General features: G+C 41.1%; 1 protein-coding gene across 1 annotated transcript in view; it reads right to left on the reverse strand.

Moving 5' to 3' along the window:
* IL36G (interleukin 36 gamma) overlaps window positions 1–18,418 on the reverse strand; it is a 216,098-nt gene that overhangs the window by 32,251 nt on the left and 165,429 nt on the right. The window lies entirely within an intron of this gene.

Genomic DNA, 18,418 nt, shown 5'->3' on the forward strand with positions numbered 1-18,418 from the left:
AAAAATACACTGGGTGGCATTAATAGTAGATTACACATTGCGTAAGATAGAAAAAATCATGAGCCGAATACAGCACAGTATAAACTATCTTAAACAAAAATACAGAGAGAAAAAATAACTTTGGAGACTCAGCTCTTACCTCTATTTGTTTTTAAACAGAGGATAAGGGGCAGAAAAAATGTTTGAAGAAATCATCATTTTTAAATTTGCAACTGAGATAGGAATAGCACTGGGTAGTCGCAGGAGGCTGGAAAGACCCAAACAGCAGTTAAAACAGGAACTAGGCAAAGAAACCACAGGATAACAGTAAACCTAAAATAAGGGAGAGAAAACAGCCAAAATGCTGATCCAGGAGACAAGTCCAAGACTCTTGGGCAAATCCAAACAAAGGAGAAAGTGGGTGGTAACTGGGAGGTCCCTATAATCCTATCCTTTTCCAGAATACCTTATGACTCTTTCACTTCCTAACTAAAGAAACGCTCATAAACTAGAAACTAAAACTCTCTTGTGTGCGACTCATTCTTACAAGCATGCCCTTCTCTATTAAGAGAGAGCACTTCTATTGCAAGTAATGCTGCATTGAACATATAGCTGCGTGTATCTTTGTAATAGAATGATTTATATTTTGGGGGGCATATACCCAGTAATAGGATTGCTGGGTCAAATGGTATTTCTGGTTCTAGATCTTTGAGGAATCCCCACACCATCTTCCACAATGGTTGAACTAATTCACATTCCTACCAACAGTGTGAAAGCATTCCTATTTCTCTGCAACCTCACCAGCATCTGTTGTTTCTTGACTTTTTAATAATTGTCATTCTGACCAGCATGAGAGACAGTATCTCGTTGAGGATTTGATGTGCATTTTTCTAATGATCAGTGATGTTGAGCTTTTTATTCATATGTTTTTTGGCTGCAAGAATGTCTTCTTTTGAGAAGTATCTGTTCATGTCCTTTGCCCACTTTTTAATGGGGGTTTGTTTTTTCTTGTAAATTTGTTTAAGCTCCTTGTAGACTCACAATAGCAAAGACATGGGATCAACCTAAATGTCCATCAATGATAGACTGGATAAAGAAAATGCAGTACATATATACCATGGAATACTATGCAGCCATAAAAAAGAATAGGATCATGTCCTTTGAAGGGACATGGATGGAGCTGGAAGCCATGATCCTTAGCAAACTGACACAAGAACAGAAAACCAAATGGTGCATGCTCTCACTTATAAATGGGAGCTGAACACTGAGAACACAGGGACACAGAGAGGGGAACAACACACATTTGGGGCCTGTCAGGGGTGAGGTGGGGGAGAGAGAGCCCTAGGAAAAATAGCTAATGCATGCTGGGCTTAATACCTGGGTGATGGGTTGATAGGTGCAGCAAACCACCGTGGCACACATTCACCTATGTAACAAACCTGCACATTTTGAAGTACCCCAGAACTTCAAAATAAAAAGAGAGAATACTTCTCTCTTAAGTGTCTACTTTTGCTTTGCAATAAAAACTTCCTGCCTTTCACTTCACTCTGACTTGTCCCTGAATTCTTTCTCGTGATGGTGTCAAGAACCTGGACACTGGCTGGGGCTGGAGACTCACCAGCATCCAGAGACCCTCCTGAGCCCTCCAGCAATGCAACTTTGACACAAATTATGAAATCACAGATCCAAGAAGCTCAAAGAACCCAAGCACAAGAAACATGATGAAACTACATGAAGGAACATCAGAATCAGATTGTTCAAAATCAGTGATAAAGAGTAAATCTTAAAAGCAACCAGAACAAAATATACATTATATACACAGAAATAAAGGTAAGTATGACAGCAGATTTACAAATAGAAAAAAACACAAGTGCAGCAACAGAAACAAACTATCAATCCATAATTCTATACTTAGTGAAAATTTCTTTCAAAACAAAGGTGAAATAAAAACTTATTTTCAGGAATACAAAAGCAAAAAAATTAATCACTAGCATTCATCACTGCAAGAAATATTAAAGGAAGTCCTTTAGGCAGAAAGAAAATGATACCAGGTGAATATCTGGGTCCCCACAAGGAACTAAAAAGATCCAGAACCGATAACTTAATGAGTAAACATGTAATTTTCATCAACAAGTGAATGAATAAACAAATCATGGTATATCCATATGACAGACTACTACTTAGAATACAAAAGAAGAACTACTTATGCACATGATAACATAAATGACACTCAAAATTATTATTGAATGAAAGACACCAGATCAAAACAAAGTACATATTGTATGATTCTGTTTATATAAAACTACAAATTGCATGCTATTCTATAGTGACAGAAAGAAGATCAGTGGCTGCCTGCAGACAGGAAGAGATTACAAACGGAAATGAGAATTCCTTAGGAGGTGATGGACATGCTCATTACCCATCATATGTATACAGCCATAATGGTTTTACAGACACATATATATGCACACACCGACATAAATATAAGTTATCAAATTACGGTAAGTCCTGACTTAATGTCACTAGGTTCTTGGAAACTTTGACTTTAAGCAAAACGATGTACAGTGAAACCAATTTTACCATAGGCTGATTGATATAAAGAAGAGTTAGGTTTTACAGCATGTTTCTGGTCACAAGAACATCATCAAACTTGTAAATAAAGACACAAAACACTTCTAATATTAAATATCAAAATAAATATGAGTTATACAGAATTTAAGAAAGATTAATAAAAACAAGTAAAATCATTATTTACCGGATTTTTGGTAATCAGTGAGTTATGGTGGTCATAGTGGAAGTGGGTTAAGTCAAGAAATAAATGTTTGCAAAGCAAAAATTTTAAAGAGCCTCTCCTACCACCACACAGCAAACAAGAAAACACAGTGGGCTCGCTAAGCACTTTTGTACCACATCGTATCTTATGCATTTGTATGATTATCATAAATGCTTTAAGATATTTTTTAGAAACAGGGTCTCACTCTGTTTCTCAGGCTGGAGTGCAGTGGTGCAATCATAGCTCACTGCAGTCTCAACCTCCTGGACTCAAGAGATCCTCCCACCTCAGCCTCCAGTGTAGCTGGGACTACAGGTGTGTGCCACCATGCCCATCTAGCTTTTATTTTATTTTTTGTAGAGACTGGGGTTGTGGTTTTTTGCCCAGGCTAGTCTTCAACTCCTGGGCTCAAGCAATCCTCCTGCCTCAGCCTCCCAAAATGCTGGGATTTCAGACATGAGCCAGCAGCACCTTGCCCAGAATTGTATTTCATAATAATTATAAGTCATTCCTTCATTCATTTTACAACCCACTTGTTCCAGTTCAGGATCTCGGGTGACCAGAACCTATCGCAGTTCACGCACAAGTCAGAAACCAGCCCTGGACAGGACACCACCCTACTGCAGGGAGAACTTACACACCCACACTCACTCAGACTGGGACCATGCAATGAACCTAACGTGCACTTTGGAATGTGTGTTCCATACCCACTAGAACAGCTAAAATGTAAAAGACTGACCACGCTGAGTGGTGATCAGGATGTGACACAACTAAATCTTTTAAGCGCTTCTGTGTAAATGGCACAGCCACTTTGGAAAACAGTTGGCAGTTTTTCAAGTTAAATATACCCAAACTGTATGATCCACTTCTCAACAATCAAGCAAGAGAAATAAAAGCAATGTCTACATAAAGATGTATATACAAATGTTCATAGCAGCCTTAATTATACTAGCCCCAAGTTGAAACAAGCCAAATGTCCATTACCAGATGACTGGAACATAAAAATTGTGGTATAGTGATACAATGAAATGCTACTTAGTAATAAAAAAGAAAGAGCTATTAATATATGCAACAACATGGATGAATCTGAAAACAATTATGCTAGGTGAAAGCAGCCACACAAAAGTTACATACTGTATGATCACATCTACATAAAATTACAGAAAAGGCAAACTAATCTATAGACAAAAAAGCAGATTAGTTGTTACCTAGGGATGGGGCAGAAAGGAGGAAAGGATGGATTGCAAAATAGCACAAAAATATTGGAGGGATGACAAATATATTCATTATCTTGATTGTGGGGATAGTTTAATGGGTATATATATATATATAGATCAAAGCTCATCTAATTGTACACTTTAAATATATGCATTTCATTGTGCATCAGTTATTCATCAACAAGACTATAAAATAATATATGCCTACATACATTTTTAAATATTCAAAATCTCACATAGTTATATACATAAATGCAACTGAATATGTATTCGGAAGTTTCAACAAGCAGAAAGGACTGATTAAACTCATGATAGCGGCTGTTTCTGGGAAGGGTGTAGGAGACAAGAGATGGAAAAGAGGATGAGAGCCAAAAGAGACCCTTGTAATGTTTCCTTTCTTTTATTAAAAATATATTGACAGTTAAAGCTGAGAGGTGAGAATAATAGTCTCATGGCTTTTGTGTCCTTAAAATTTCACAAACTAAGTGAAATGGGAGAAAGCAAAAAAATAAACTTAAATAAATGTTATATTGCCGAAAAAGAGATTTAAAATGGAGGTTACACACATGAGACTTACGTTCTCAAAAAAGCAGAATCTGTAGGGAAGTTTAACAACTATAAAGAATTAAAATCTAGCTTCTACCAGCCCAAAGCCTAAAATGTTCTGCTTTATTCTTCCTTATTATAATTCATAGGTAATATATTTTATGTTTGCAAATGAATGCAGTGGTATTAGATCTCTAAGAGGTGCTAAAAATGCAAAGTACGTATTCCAATTTTTCCCGATTTTCCTTCTCTTTCCATGAATGAAAAATACACATATTTGATGATTTCCAAGTTTATACAACTGATCTTTCTCTTAGCTTTCTCTTACCAAACTCCCTCCCTCACTCAGCCACCAGCCAGTCCAACTGTGCTACCTGCACAGCAGCCCTCGTACCATCTCACGCTCTCATCAGGATCCTGCCTGACCTGCGAGGAGCAGCAGCAAGAAGGAGACAGAACCTCCATGCTGAGCATCTCAGGGCTTTCTCAGAGACTCCAGAGGACCCTGACAGGGACAGAGCCTGGCCAGCAATCCATGCTGCCAGCTGTATGATTGTGAGCATGTAAATTCTCAAATGAAAATGGGTGTAATAATAATATGTTCTTCCCAGAATGAGCTTTGTGAAGATCATATGGCTGTTTGGAACTCAGACAAGCACTGGTAGGGACACAAACAGGGGAGCCAACAGCCTATAAATAATCCTTTAAGAAAGGGCATGAATGTAATTACTTAGGAACAAAGGGCAGAGTGGAGAGATGCCCAGGACTGAGCTGGACAAGCTGCACCCTTTCCTTGCTCCGCCCATGGGCTGACAAGGAAAATGGAGGAGCTACCAAAGAAGGTGGAAGGAATCCAGGAGAGTGGCCCTCACCGTGCCTAGGGCAGGGCTCAGTGGGAGAGAGGGAGATCTGTTATAAATGCTGCCAGGAGGTCGAGTCATGTTAGAATGTCCATGTGAAAACATCCACCGTGTGTATCTAAAGAAAGTGGCTGTGAAACAGGTCAGGGTCAATGGTCTCATCGTCTCAGATGTTATCTGCATGCATTGTCTCATGACCAAGAAAATTAAGGAGCATGGACACAAAGGGTTAGGTTGAAGCGAAAATTTAATAAGTGAAAGAAGAAGGCTCTCTGCAGTGGAGAGGGGAGCCTGAGTGGGTTGCCACTTTGACAGCTGAATCCAAAAGTTTTTATAAGAAACTCCTCTCATCTCTGCAGCTGTTTGAGTAACTTCTCTTATCTGTAAAACTGTCTGTATAACTCTCCCTTATCTATGCAGCTGTGGGATGTCTCCAGGTAAGCATAAAGTGTAGCTTCTCTTGTTTGTATAACTGTGGGTTTGTTTTAGGCAAGCCCCCATCCCCTCCCTGTGTAAGCTGCCATGGAGCCCACCATGTACATATCTGAGAAGTGGAGGAAACTTTTTCTGGGAGCTCACTAATCATACAAAGAACAAGAGGCTTCTGTGCTGCTTATCTATTCAGGTGCAGCCTGAGTTTTCCCCAGGCTGCTCTATCTTTGCCTGCCTGTAGCTATGATTTTTCAGGCAGGCTGCTTCTCTGAAGACTAGCCTTAACTGTCTACCTATCAGATTTTTCCTTTTCTTCTCCCTCAGCTGGTTCCCCTCACCAAGGCTGAGCAAGTGAAAAGGAGGGCACAGGGCAGGCCAGTAGTGAGCAGCAACAAGGAACTGAGACAGCAGAAACCACTCTTCACACCTGGGTTGAAAGGGGTGGGGAGCCAGGACCACAGCTCAGGTAAGAACACAGGTAAAGAGATATTGTTGTTGTGTTGTTTTTAACTATGAGAAGCATTGAGCTTTAAATTTCTACAGGAAGGATCCAGTCCAGACAGGAGCACCCAATATTCAGAAGAGAAGGACATGGTGTAAAGGTCCTGGGAAGGCTTAGAGGATTGAGACTCAGAATCCAGAGCAGAAGCTGTCTGTGAACAGAAGAGGGACCTCCTCCAGTGTAACAAGGGGAAGGGAGGAGGGACAGATGCCAAGATGGTTCAGGCAGAAGGTTTTGTGGTAAATGTGAGGCTGTGCCCACCTCTGGCTCCAATTTTCTCTTTAAAATATCAGATGGAATCATTTGATGAAGGCCATGCCATGCAATGAAATAACAATCTGAGGCATGCAGCAGCTCCAGCTTAGCCTGTGTTTAGGGTAATTATGGCTCCAACCCAAGAGACAAATATGACTAGGGAAACTGAAGTCCAAGAACAAATGGTCTCAAGTTGACTGTGAGTCTTCTCGGAGGCTGAGACCACAGGTGGGGCTGACAGGGGAAGGGGAACCCACCTGCTGAAAAACATCAGGCTGTTGGCTGGGGGAGGGGTGAGGCCTGTGTTGTAGAGATGGATGGATGCCTAAAGTTGGGTAAAGGTTTCACCTCTACCCTCTGCAGGGTGTGGAAATAAACAAAGACCACCCAAATGAGAACAAGCAAAGACTATTTATCCAGAGCTTGCTCTGACAAGGGAGTCGCCACCATCACTTGCTTGGCATAGTAATGCCAGAAGTAAGCAGAAGTAAGCAGGGGAGAAAGCCTCATAGCAGAAAGAAGGGAAGTCTTCATGTATGCCCTGATTGGAGGCTGTAGATGTGGGTGAGTTGCAGGTGGCTAACTAGAATGGGGCCTCCTGTGTGATTGATTAGGAGCATGTTCGGCTTTCTCTGGTTGGTCCTACATTGGAAGAGGGAACAAAAAATTTAGGGCAGTTGTCAGTTATTAATCAAGTGTTGGCCATTTTTGATTGACTGTTACAGGAGTGACTGCCTCCCTGGATTGTTTGCTAGAAATAGTGGTCTTCACTTCCTGCAAGTCTGACTTTCTGGTAGTAGGCTTCCTGGGTTGGCTATTGTGGATAATGAGTGGGTTTCCTGAGCTGAGTCCTGCAGATTGTGGATCAGAGTTATTTTATATAAACAGTCTGGCCATTTCCCATCTTCCAAGAGCTGGCCAAGCTTCTCTCTTACCTGTCTCCCCCAGCCCCTCCACTCTGGCTATGAAAACACAAGCCACTAGGTGAGGAATGCGGACAATTGAAGACTGAAAGTTTTTCTTTGCTGGGCTTTGCAGAGCTGAGGAAAGAAATGACAACATCCAAGTGTCTGCCCTGGGCCAGTTTTAGGACTGCAGTGGTAATGTGAGGACTGTGTGAGTTTATATTTTCATTTGTCTCTCTAACTAAGGTGGAAAAAAAAAACACAAAATTGTCTGTCTGCAATCTCTGCAAAAGTCTAACACTGTGCTTCCCAACATTGCAGCCATTAGCCACAGGTGAGTATCAAGCACTTTAAATGAGACTGGTCCAAACTGAGATGTGCTCTGAGAATAAAACACACAGCAGATTTCAAAGACCTAGTACATGCCCTGATTTCAAGCTATATTACAAAGCTGTAGTAATCAAAACAGTATGGCACTGGGAAAAAAACAGACACATAGGTCAGTGTGACAGAATAGACAGGCCAGAAATAAACCCATGCATGTATAGTCAACTAATCTTTGACAAGAGTACCAAGAATACACAATGGGGAAAGTCTCTTCAATAAATGGTGTTGGGAAAATTAGATATCCACATGCAAAAGAAAGAAATTAGACCCTTGTGTTACACAAAATCTAAAATTAATTCAAAATAGAAAAAGACTTACATGTAAGATCTAAAACCATAAAACTCCTAGAAGAAAACATAGGGAAAGAGGTCCTTGACACTGGCATTAGCAATAATTTTTCAGATATGACATCAAAAGTACAGGCAATGAAAGCAAAAACAAGTGAGAGTATATCAAACTAAAAAGTTTCTGCATGGCATAAACAATCAACAGAGTGAAGACACAAGGTATGGAATGAGAGAAAATATTGACATCTGACAAAGGGTTAATATCCAAAATATATAAGTAATTCACATAACTCAGTAACAAAAACCAAATAACCTGACTTTTTTTTAAAATGAGAAAAGGACCTGAATAGGTATTCCTCAAAAGAAGACATACAAATGCAAGAGATGTATGAAAAGCTGCTTAACATAACTAATCATCAGAGAAATACACAAATCAAAACAAGATATCATCTCACACCTGTTAGAATGACTATTATTAAAAAATGAGGTAAGTGTTGGCCAGGTGTGGAGGAAAGGAAACCCTTGTACATTATTCATAGGAATGCAAATTAGTACAGCCATTATGGAGAACAGTATGGAGATTCCCTAACAAAATTAAAAATAGAATTACCATATGACCCAGCAATTCCACTTCAAAGAATACATTCAAATAATATCAGTATCTCAATAAGATACCTGCACTCCTATGTTCATTGCAGCATTATTCACGATAGCCAAGATATGGAAACAAGTTAAATGTCCATCAACAGATAAATGGATAAAGAAAATGAGGTGCATATATATATATAAATGGGACATTATTCAGCAAAATCTTGACATTTGTGATAACCTGGATAAACCTGGAGACATTATGCTAAGTAAAATCAAAGCCTGACACAGAAAAACAAATACCACATAATCTCACTTACATATGAAATCTGAAAATATTAAATTTATGGAAACAGAGTAGAATGGTAGTTGCCAGAGCCTGAGAGTAGAGAAAATGAGATGCTTGTTAAATCAAATCATCACATTGAATATATATAATCTATTTGTCCATTAAATATTTTAAGAATAAAAAATATCTACTACCAAAAAAAGAATGCAAAATGTCTCAACAATGTTATATGAATTGCATTTTGAAGTGATAATACTTTGAATATTAGGTTAAATAAAATATATTTGAAAAATTAACTTCACCTATTTCTTTCCATTTTTGTTAACATAGCTACAAAAAAAATTAAAATTACCTATGTGGCTCATGCATGTGGCTCACATTATACTTCGATGACACTATACAGGCTACTGACTATATATATATCTCTTAGACTAGTCTAAGAGATTTAACAGTGGTTCCAGAAAGATCCAGGTTTAATACCAATAAAGGGGCCAGCTGGCTTAGCCCAGCTTGTGTGGGAAATGCTGAGGAGTGGTTTAAGACAGGGAAAAGCAGAACATTTTGATGCTATTGACATTTTTGACACACAATCATTTTGTGGCCTGAAAAAAACCCAAAACATTAAATTTACAGCTTTTTTAAATTAGCTACCGGCCGGGCGCGGTGGCTCACATCTGTAATCCCAGCACTCTGGGAGGCTGAGGTGGGTGGATCACCTGAGGTCAGGAGTTTGAGACTAGCCTGGCCAACACAATGAAACCTCATCTCTACTAAACTTACAAAAATTAGTTGGGTGTACTGGTGCGCACCTGTAGTCCCAGCTACTCGGAAGGCTGAGGCAGGAGAATTGCTTGAATCTAGGAGGCAGAGGTTGCAGAGAGCTGTGATCATGCCACTACACTCCAGCCTGGGTGACAGAGCAAGACTCTGTCTCAAAACATAAAAATAAAAATAAAATTAGTTACCAAGTAATATGTGCAACTGACATGCTCATGGAATTGTTTGGATTCCCTCTCCCATTCCCTGATCCAACCCTGTGAGCCTCAGCTTCCCTGTTTATGACCTGGATTTCTGCTGCTGGCCTGCTGATGGTTTGCTTGCCTCAAATTCTCGCTCTTTTGGACCATCCTGGTCACTTTAGTCAGACAGATATTTCCACAATACACATCTGTTCTCAATGTCTAAAACCCTCCAATGACCTCCTGTTGCCTGGAGAAAAAAATTCAAAGTCTTTGGCATGAGTCAGGTGCTGTCAGGGTGCAGAGTATACATACAAAAGGTGCACGCTGGAGGTAAAGTATGGAAGGGGTTATTTATAAAACTGCAGGCAGGACCAGAGGAAGCAGCAGGAGATGGTGGAGCTCCAGGCACCGCTGACAGTGGAAATCCACAATCCTCTCTGGAGGAGGAGGAGCAAGTGATGGGAAGGTGGCTGGCCCACTGAGAAAGGTGGGGCTGTGGGAGGGCCACTGACAGAAGCTGTGGCCTTCTGTATAGGGGAATGTGGCCACTGCCAACCTGAAGGGGCGTGGGTGCACTCTAACCAAGCTCTCTTTCCTCCCTCTGATCTCCCATTGCCTGAGCCCAACCAGGAGATAGAGGACAATAGACCACTAAGGCAGCCCATAAGGCCAGTCTCAAAGGTACAGAGCAGATGGAGACCCACCTGAAGCTCAGAGACACCATTTATCACCTGGATTACTGGCCCATAACTGCACACCCACCTCTAGCCACTCCCTGCTCTGGGTTGCCCGCCTCATTCTGGCCAAGAAATCCTCCTAAAACACAAACCCAATCACACCATGACCCCAGGTAGAACTCTTCAGTGGCTCTGCACCATCTACACAGCAAGTCCAGCTCTGTAGTGAGACCCTAAAACTTTTTATAACCCAACTCTACTCACCTGCTTGCTCACAGAAGTTTCATGAAAGCACACGTTTGGTTCATCACAAATGTCTAAGAGAGCCATCCTCAGCCCCTGCCTTCTCCTGGGTCCTGCTACAGAGAGGACCTAGCTGCTAAGGAGTCCAGAGATTGCCCTTCGGTCACCTGTAGAACATCACGACTTAACAGCTGTGCCCTGCTGGAGCTACTGGCAGAGCTACGCTTCCCAGGACCAGTGGAGGGCGCCATGACATTGAATGGCCACATGTTGGAGACCGCATCTTGGGCTTGTGGTTGCCAGAGCCCTGAGCTCAGAATAGCTCTTGCAACTATGGGAGGCTAAGGCGGGTGGATCACCTGGTCGAGACCAGCCTGGCCAACATGGCTGAAACCCTGTCTGTACTAAAAATACAAAAATTAGCCAGGTGGGGTGGCTAATTTGAAAAATTTAGCTGGGTGTGGTAGTGCACGCCCGAAATCCTAGCTACTAGAAAGGCTGAAGCAGGAGAATCTCTTGAACCCGGGAGGCAGAGGTTGCAGTGAGCCAAGATCATGCCACTGCACTCCAGCCTGGATGACAGAGCAAGACTCCGTCTCAAAAAAAAAAAAAAATGTCTACATGAAAAAGTTATCACAGGGAACAAAAGCAAGAAGAAACAAAGAATGGGAACTTCCTCAAGTGTCTACAAGTGCAAAGTAAGAAATAATGTACATTATGAGCTTGGTTACAACAGGGTCAAGAAGCTAGTCACAAAATGGTGCAATTAACAATAAAGGCAAAACGTTCACACAAGGCAGAATCATTCCCTTTATGAGCCCGTGTGGAAACTGTCTGCACTATGTGTGAGAACAAGAAAGCAAAAAGAAAAGATTTCACTTTCAAATAATAACACTAATAGATTATTCAATTAAAATTTTCATTGCAAATTGATTAAAAAAAAACATGTAGCTGCACACATATTTTTAATAGCAATAATTAGGGTTCCTGAAGAAAACTACTACAAGACATGCTAGTAGGAGTGAAATATTCAATGAGTAAATCCAGGCTTTAAAACAAACAAATCAGAGATGACGTTTGTTTTAACCCTGTTGACATTTGTTTAATCAGAGATATGCCAGAAGCACTGCAGAAATTTGTGTCCTCAGGATAGGGCTGCCATAATAGAAAGAGGTGGTGGCTTTATACCAAGTCTGTCTGAAAGCATTGAGGTTCAGGTACTTTGAGTGATTATTAAAGTTGCAGATTTGTAGTGTAAAATGTTGCTTGGACATCTGAATTCCACACCAAATGACATTAAAACATGAGTGTGTCCCATAAAACTCAGCAGCTTCCACCCAATTTGTTTTCAGCTCCTTGTGAAGACATGGATGCAGAATACCCCGCTGAAAAGAGACAGGAGAATTTCACCATCAAGAGTTTGCAAGCTAAAGGCAGAAATGACATTTCATAACATAGCACTTACCCTTACTGTTAGGAAAGCAGGAGCCTAGGAGACCCAGATGGACACCATTTTCAAATCAAGCCCATCTTAAAACTAGCAAGACACATTCCTTGCCAGTCACGACCCATGGCCCTAAGATGTTTACAGCTAAGGAAGTGGCTTGGTAATTCCTGCAAGGACAAACTTCTACAACAACAGAAAGCCCAGATGTCCCAATACCCATAAAAATATATGCTTTCAAGATAATTATAGTTATGCTTTGATGTACTTAAACACACTAAAATGTCAAGGATAGTTTTCTTTAAATCAATAGGAGAATAAATTTTTTCATGCTGTCAGCCCACCCACACATAGGCACAGCTTAGTTTAGTCTTTATATAGACAAGATTCCTATATAAGAAAAATTTAATGATGGCATGTTCCTCCACTTGCTTTCTGAGGATGCTCTACTCTGTAATGGAATAGCTTTCAATAAACTATCTCAATTCACTGCACCCTGCAACTCACCTTGAGTTCTTTCCTGTGTGAAATCCAAGGACCCTCTCTTGGGGTCTGGTTGGAGACCCCCTTTTCCAGTAACATCACTATGTTTAATAGATTCTCATCTTTTATTTTCTGTTCTGTACCTTTTTGTTTTTCAACTGATTTTTATAACTTATGATGGGTCTCACCCTTCAGTTGGTAAAGCACTGTCCTAGAATTGGGCTAACAGAAAATGTAGATGATTGGCAGTGGGCTCTGGAAGACAGAGGCCTTCTCACCTACTCCACGGCCCATGGAGAGAGCTGAGCTTGAGGTCTACAAGAGAAGAATCCTTTTGGCTCATCCTTCACAAACTAAGCTTGGACTCCACCTATGCTTCATGGGTTAAATAGAGGACTGACTCTTGTTATAATGGTCTAATGAGTTAAATCACAAAGACTGGGAGGAAAGGTGCTGCTCTATGTAAGTGTATCTTCATGATCACTCAGCAAGGACAGCCTGCTCCATGCATACCTCTGTGCCTCATCGCCCTGTGGGTTCAGGCCCAGAGCCACAGCTGCTCACTGGGCACTGTCAAAAGGCACAGGTAGTCCCAGAGTTAGGAACAGACTATGTCCTGCAGGTCTAAGTCCATTGTTCAGAGCTGTGAACCCTGAAAAAGGTTAATCCTGAGTGACTAACTGGGCCTAAATTCAAATTAGAGCCAAGTGGCCATTTGCCATGTATGACTAGAGGTCACACATGTATTTGGAGTTCCCAGAAAACCCTGCACGGACCAATCCGAATTCAGCAAGTGTAAACAAATCAGAACTAAGCAAGTTTGCATCCTTCATTTGCATAAGCGTAACCTGGATGGAAACTTTCTCTCTAAAAGACAAACTCTCCCTTTGTTATTTGGGGCGCACACATCTTCATTTTACACTGAAGGGTATCTCCCCCTGGTTTGCAAATTGTTCACTGGAATAAAGTCCCCTTTCCCTAAATTCCTTTTCAGATAACTTTAGTTCAATAACTTTAGTTCACAAAGTCCACAAATGCTCATGTGACTTATGCTGTGGCTTAGCAGGCAGTGTCTGGCATTGTTCCTAGCATGGTACCTGTAGTGGCCATACCACAAAATACCCACAGAATGCATCAGGTCATGGAATAGTGCCATTCTAACAAGACGCCTCAACACCTCAACCAAAGGGGAGGTCACCTTCTCCCAGACTTACCTATGAACATAGGTGTGCAGATGCACCATCATCACTTTTTCCCCTACAGGAAGCATCACCCAGACCACTCTCATCCTGTGCCTTTCTGTTTGTGGACTGTCACCTCTTCTACCTATAAGTTGAAACAGCTCTGCTGAGTAGCTGCAGGGACATTTTGATCTGGGAAAAAGTGGAACAGAACCCTTTCAGACATAAAGAGACTGAGAATCAGGGTGGCTGGAATTTTCTTAGGTCAGCATTGTGTTGGGAGTTACCCTGTGTGTTCAATAAAACAACCACTGACTGGTCCTCAACTTCCATTGCCAACATCTATGTTCATAAGAGGCACTTATGAAGTCAATTGGCCAAATCTACAGCAATGGGGGACAAGACCAAAGGTTAGAGACACAGCCCTTGGAAATTATTCTGTAACAGCACTCTGCTGGGCCCAGCTGGGGCCGTGCATATAGGAAGGAAGGGACGCACCAGTCCACACACCTGCAGGTGTTCACAAGCTCTCACAAAGGCCAGAATTGCTGCTTTCAAAAGGATGTCACACAAGCTAGAAAAATGAAATATTAAGACAACAACTCGCCCCCCAAAAACCTTCCCATTTCTAACGTTTTCAAATATACTAAAAGCCTTGTCCTGTGCCTACTCTTTAACCTAGAATCCTCTTTAGAGGCTATATTCTAAGGAAATATTCACCTCACTGCTGAGCTTATAGGGTATACCTAATGTCCAACAATATGAAATCTCTTCAATGAATTGCAGCACCTCCATGTATAACCCACATGGAAGCTGTCCTCTTTCCTCACCTTCCAGCTTCCCATGCCAATCAAATATGTCTTAGCAATATAGAAGATGCTGGAGACTTGTAGGAGAAGTGAAGAGGGTTTACAGTGTAGCCCCACAGAAAACAACTTATGAGCCCATCACTCACTTTTCCCTTTTTTCCATGCCTCAGTCTAGTCAGGAAACCGCTAGATCCTAGATGGTTTCTTCTCCCTTCCCCTCCTTTCTCTTCTCCTCTCCCTCCCTTGCTCCTTCTTCCTCCATCACCCACTCCTTACTTCCAACCAAAACTTGACTAGCTCCAGTCTCATCCCTCCTTATTGAAAACTATTTTACTCAGCCCTCCTCCCCCACTTCTGCCCAATCTTTATTCCTTACCTATATCAGACTTCACCAAAACAAAGGCCAGGATAATAAACAGAACAAACTCTCTTTCAAACACATCTTAATGACCATATTTTGTTATTTTGGTACAATTTGAGGAGTCCCAATCCCCAGGGAAGACTAACAAGAAGTTCTCCTAACAAAGATGCATCTCCCCTTACTAAAAACTCCTGTAATGGCTGAAAAGAGCATGAGGTTTTCTGCATATCTTTACACATTTAATAGAACATCATGAAGCTGTTAAAAATGATCTGTAGAAGGCTATCTTTGACAGAAAGGCATTGGAGATATACTGTTAGTGACAAAATAGGTTATAAGTGAATTTTTCCATGCATGCCTCTATATTTATAAATACACACACACACACACACATAAAAGACAGGAAGGCCGGGCGCGGTGGCTCACGCTTGTAATCCCAGCACTTTGGGAGGCCGAGGCGGGCAGATCACCAGGTCAGGAGATCGAGACCACGGTGAAACCCCGTCTCTACTAAAAATACAAAAAATTAGCCGGGCGTGGTGGCGGGCGCCTGTAGTCCCAGCTACTCGGAGAGGCTGAGGCAGGAGAATGGCGTGAACCTGGGAGGCAGAGCTTGCAGTGAGCCAAGATTGTGCCACTGCACTCCAGCCTGGGCAGCAGAGCGAGACTCCGTCTCAAAAAAAAAAAAAAAAAAAAGACGGGAAGGACAGACATTAAACATTCATAGTGCTTAAGATGATGCATAGTGTAATAGTTAGGACCATAGCCTTTGGGACAGAAAACTACAGCCTCTCTCCCGCTTATCAGCCATGGGACCTTGGGCAATTTACTCAGCCTCAAAGCCCCTGTTCCTTTATCTATGTGCTAGGGTTGTTGTAAGAGTTAAGTGCAATACACAGAAAGAGAGAGAGTACCTAACATGTATTATGCGCTCAGTAAATGTGCATCATAGTACTCATTGTTACATATGTTCTTCACTGCTTTATACATTTTTTCCCTAAGTTGACCATCTGTTTTTGGCATTATGAAACATAATGATCCTAACAAATTAAAAATTAAAAATATTAAGGAATATTTGCCCAAAAAAAATAAAGAACATGAAATCATAAAGTAGCCAAGGGGCCATAGACAGAAGTAAGCCCTTGGTAGGGCTTAGCTGAGAGAAGTCTCCAGAAGGTCCTTCGTGTGTTAAAGAGGAGGTGGGGAGAGATGTTAGCTGAGTCTAAATGAGCACCTGGAAGAAGAGATGGGACAGGCCACTTCTGCCTGGACTCCCTGATTGTTAAGAAGAATGAAAAAGAGCAGAAGTCTTCCCTGAGCCCAACTTCACTCCCTGACTTAGCCTAGTCTTTGCCCCTTCCCTCTCATTCCTGGCTACTTTCTGTGGTCAGCTTGTTGTAGAAGTGGATGTGCAGCCACCTCATCTTTTTCTACCTCCTCCACATGTTTTAGATAATTTCATGCAGTAGAAGATGGTTACAGCAAAAAATTACAAAAATCAAAATATCTCTGCTATCTACTGTTGCATTTCTAACCATCCCAAAACAGTAGCTGAAAACAGCACTCGTGGTCGGGCGTGGTGACTCATGCCTTTAATCCCAGATACTCGGGAGGCTGAGGCAAGAGGAGAATCACTTGAACCCAGAAGGTGGAGGTTGCAGTGAGTCAAGATCATGCCACTGCACTCCAGCCTGGGTGACAGAGTGAGACTCCATCTCAAAAAAAAAAGAAAAAAAAAAGCACTCGTGTATTTTGTTCAAGATCTGTGGTTTGGGCAGGGCTCAATGAGGACATCTTGTCTCCGTTCCCGCAGTGTCAGGAAGTGTGACTGAGACTGGAGGGTCACACGGAAGATGGCTCCCTCAAGTGGCCAGCAAATTGGTGCTTACAATTGACAGGGAGCTATTGACCAAGGGCCCTCTCCCTATGGCCCCTTCTCGGGCTGCATGGGCTTCTTTACAGAATGGCAGCTGGATTCCAAGAGCAAGTATCCCAACCTACAGAAGGGTGGAGGAATAGTGAAAGTTCACAGTCTCTTAAGACCCTGGCCCAGAAACTGGCAAAAACTTCTTTTCTGCCATATTCTATTGATCAGTCACAGAACCTGCACTGATTCAAGAGTGAAACATATAGAGGACATCTCTCAATGGGATAAGGGTCAACAAATTTGCATCTATCACAATCTGTCTTTTGGGTACAAGCTATTTCTATTCCTCCATTATGCAAAATATACTCACAACCTCCCAAGGGTCCCAAAAGCCTCATCCAATTATGGCAAATATGGCACATATAAAATGTATAGAATAATATACTAAGGCTTCTTTTTACCTTTTTAAATTCTCTGTTCCTTTCAGTCTAAGCCACTATAATTTTTTTATTTATGAAAAATAAATTACATGACACCTTGTTTTTAACAATGTTCAATTTTTTTTATTCAGAATACTTGTGTCATTCATGTAAAATAATTTGATACAGTACATTGTATGTTATAGGTTTTTTTTTCCTCAAAAATTCTAAGGCCCTCCTATTCCTTCTCCTTTGCTGAAATAAGGGCATCCTAAACAACGGGCAAACAAGTTTTAAAAAGGAAGAATCAGTGAACAAAATTTTATTTTTTTTTTCTATTTCTTAAAAAAAAAAAAGAAATGGGATACATGTGCAGAACGTGCAGGTTTGTTAAATAGGTACATGTGTGCCATGGTAGTCTGCTGCACCTATTAACCTGTCCTCTAAGTTCCCTCCTCTCATCCCCACCCCCCAACAGGCCCTGGTGTGTGTTGTTCCCCTCTCTGTGTCCATGTTGAACAAAATTTTAATAGCACTACATCAACTAGCATTAAAATCAGGACAATAATATTTGAATTGGATGCTGCACCTTTTTAAGGAAGTTAACATTCATGCTTTTTTCATCTTAAAGCATGCTCACAAATCAGCAACACCAACAAGAAAAATAAAGCACTGTCTACGACAATCATTTTAGTTTGCTGAACCAAACAGGTTTATATCAATGAGAATATATTTAATTACTATCAAATAGCAGCTTTAATACCAGTCAAGTCATAGATTGAAAATAAAAACAAACTTATACTTGGAAATTAATCTTTAGGAGTTTTGAAACCTTTCTGTAAAAAACTATGTGGCTTTTTGTACTTTCAGAAAAATCCAAGCAATATTCTTGGTCACTGATTAATGTAGAAAATGAATCAACTCACTGATAAGACACTAACAAGAAAGGTGT

The sequence above is a fragment of the Symphalangus syndactylus genome, chromosome 14, assembly GCF_028878055.3.
Source record: "Symphalangus syndactylus isolate Jambi chromosome 14, NHGRI_mSymSyn1-v2.1_pri, whole genome shotgun sequence".
Lineage (NCBI taxonomy): Eukaryota > Metazoa > Chordata > Mammalia > Primates > Hylobatidae > Symphalangus > Symphalangus syndactylus.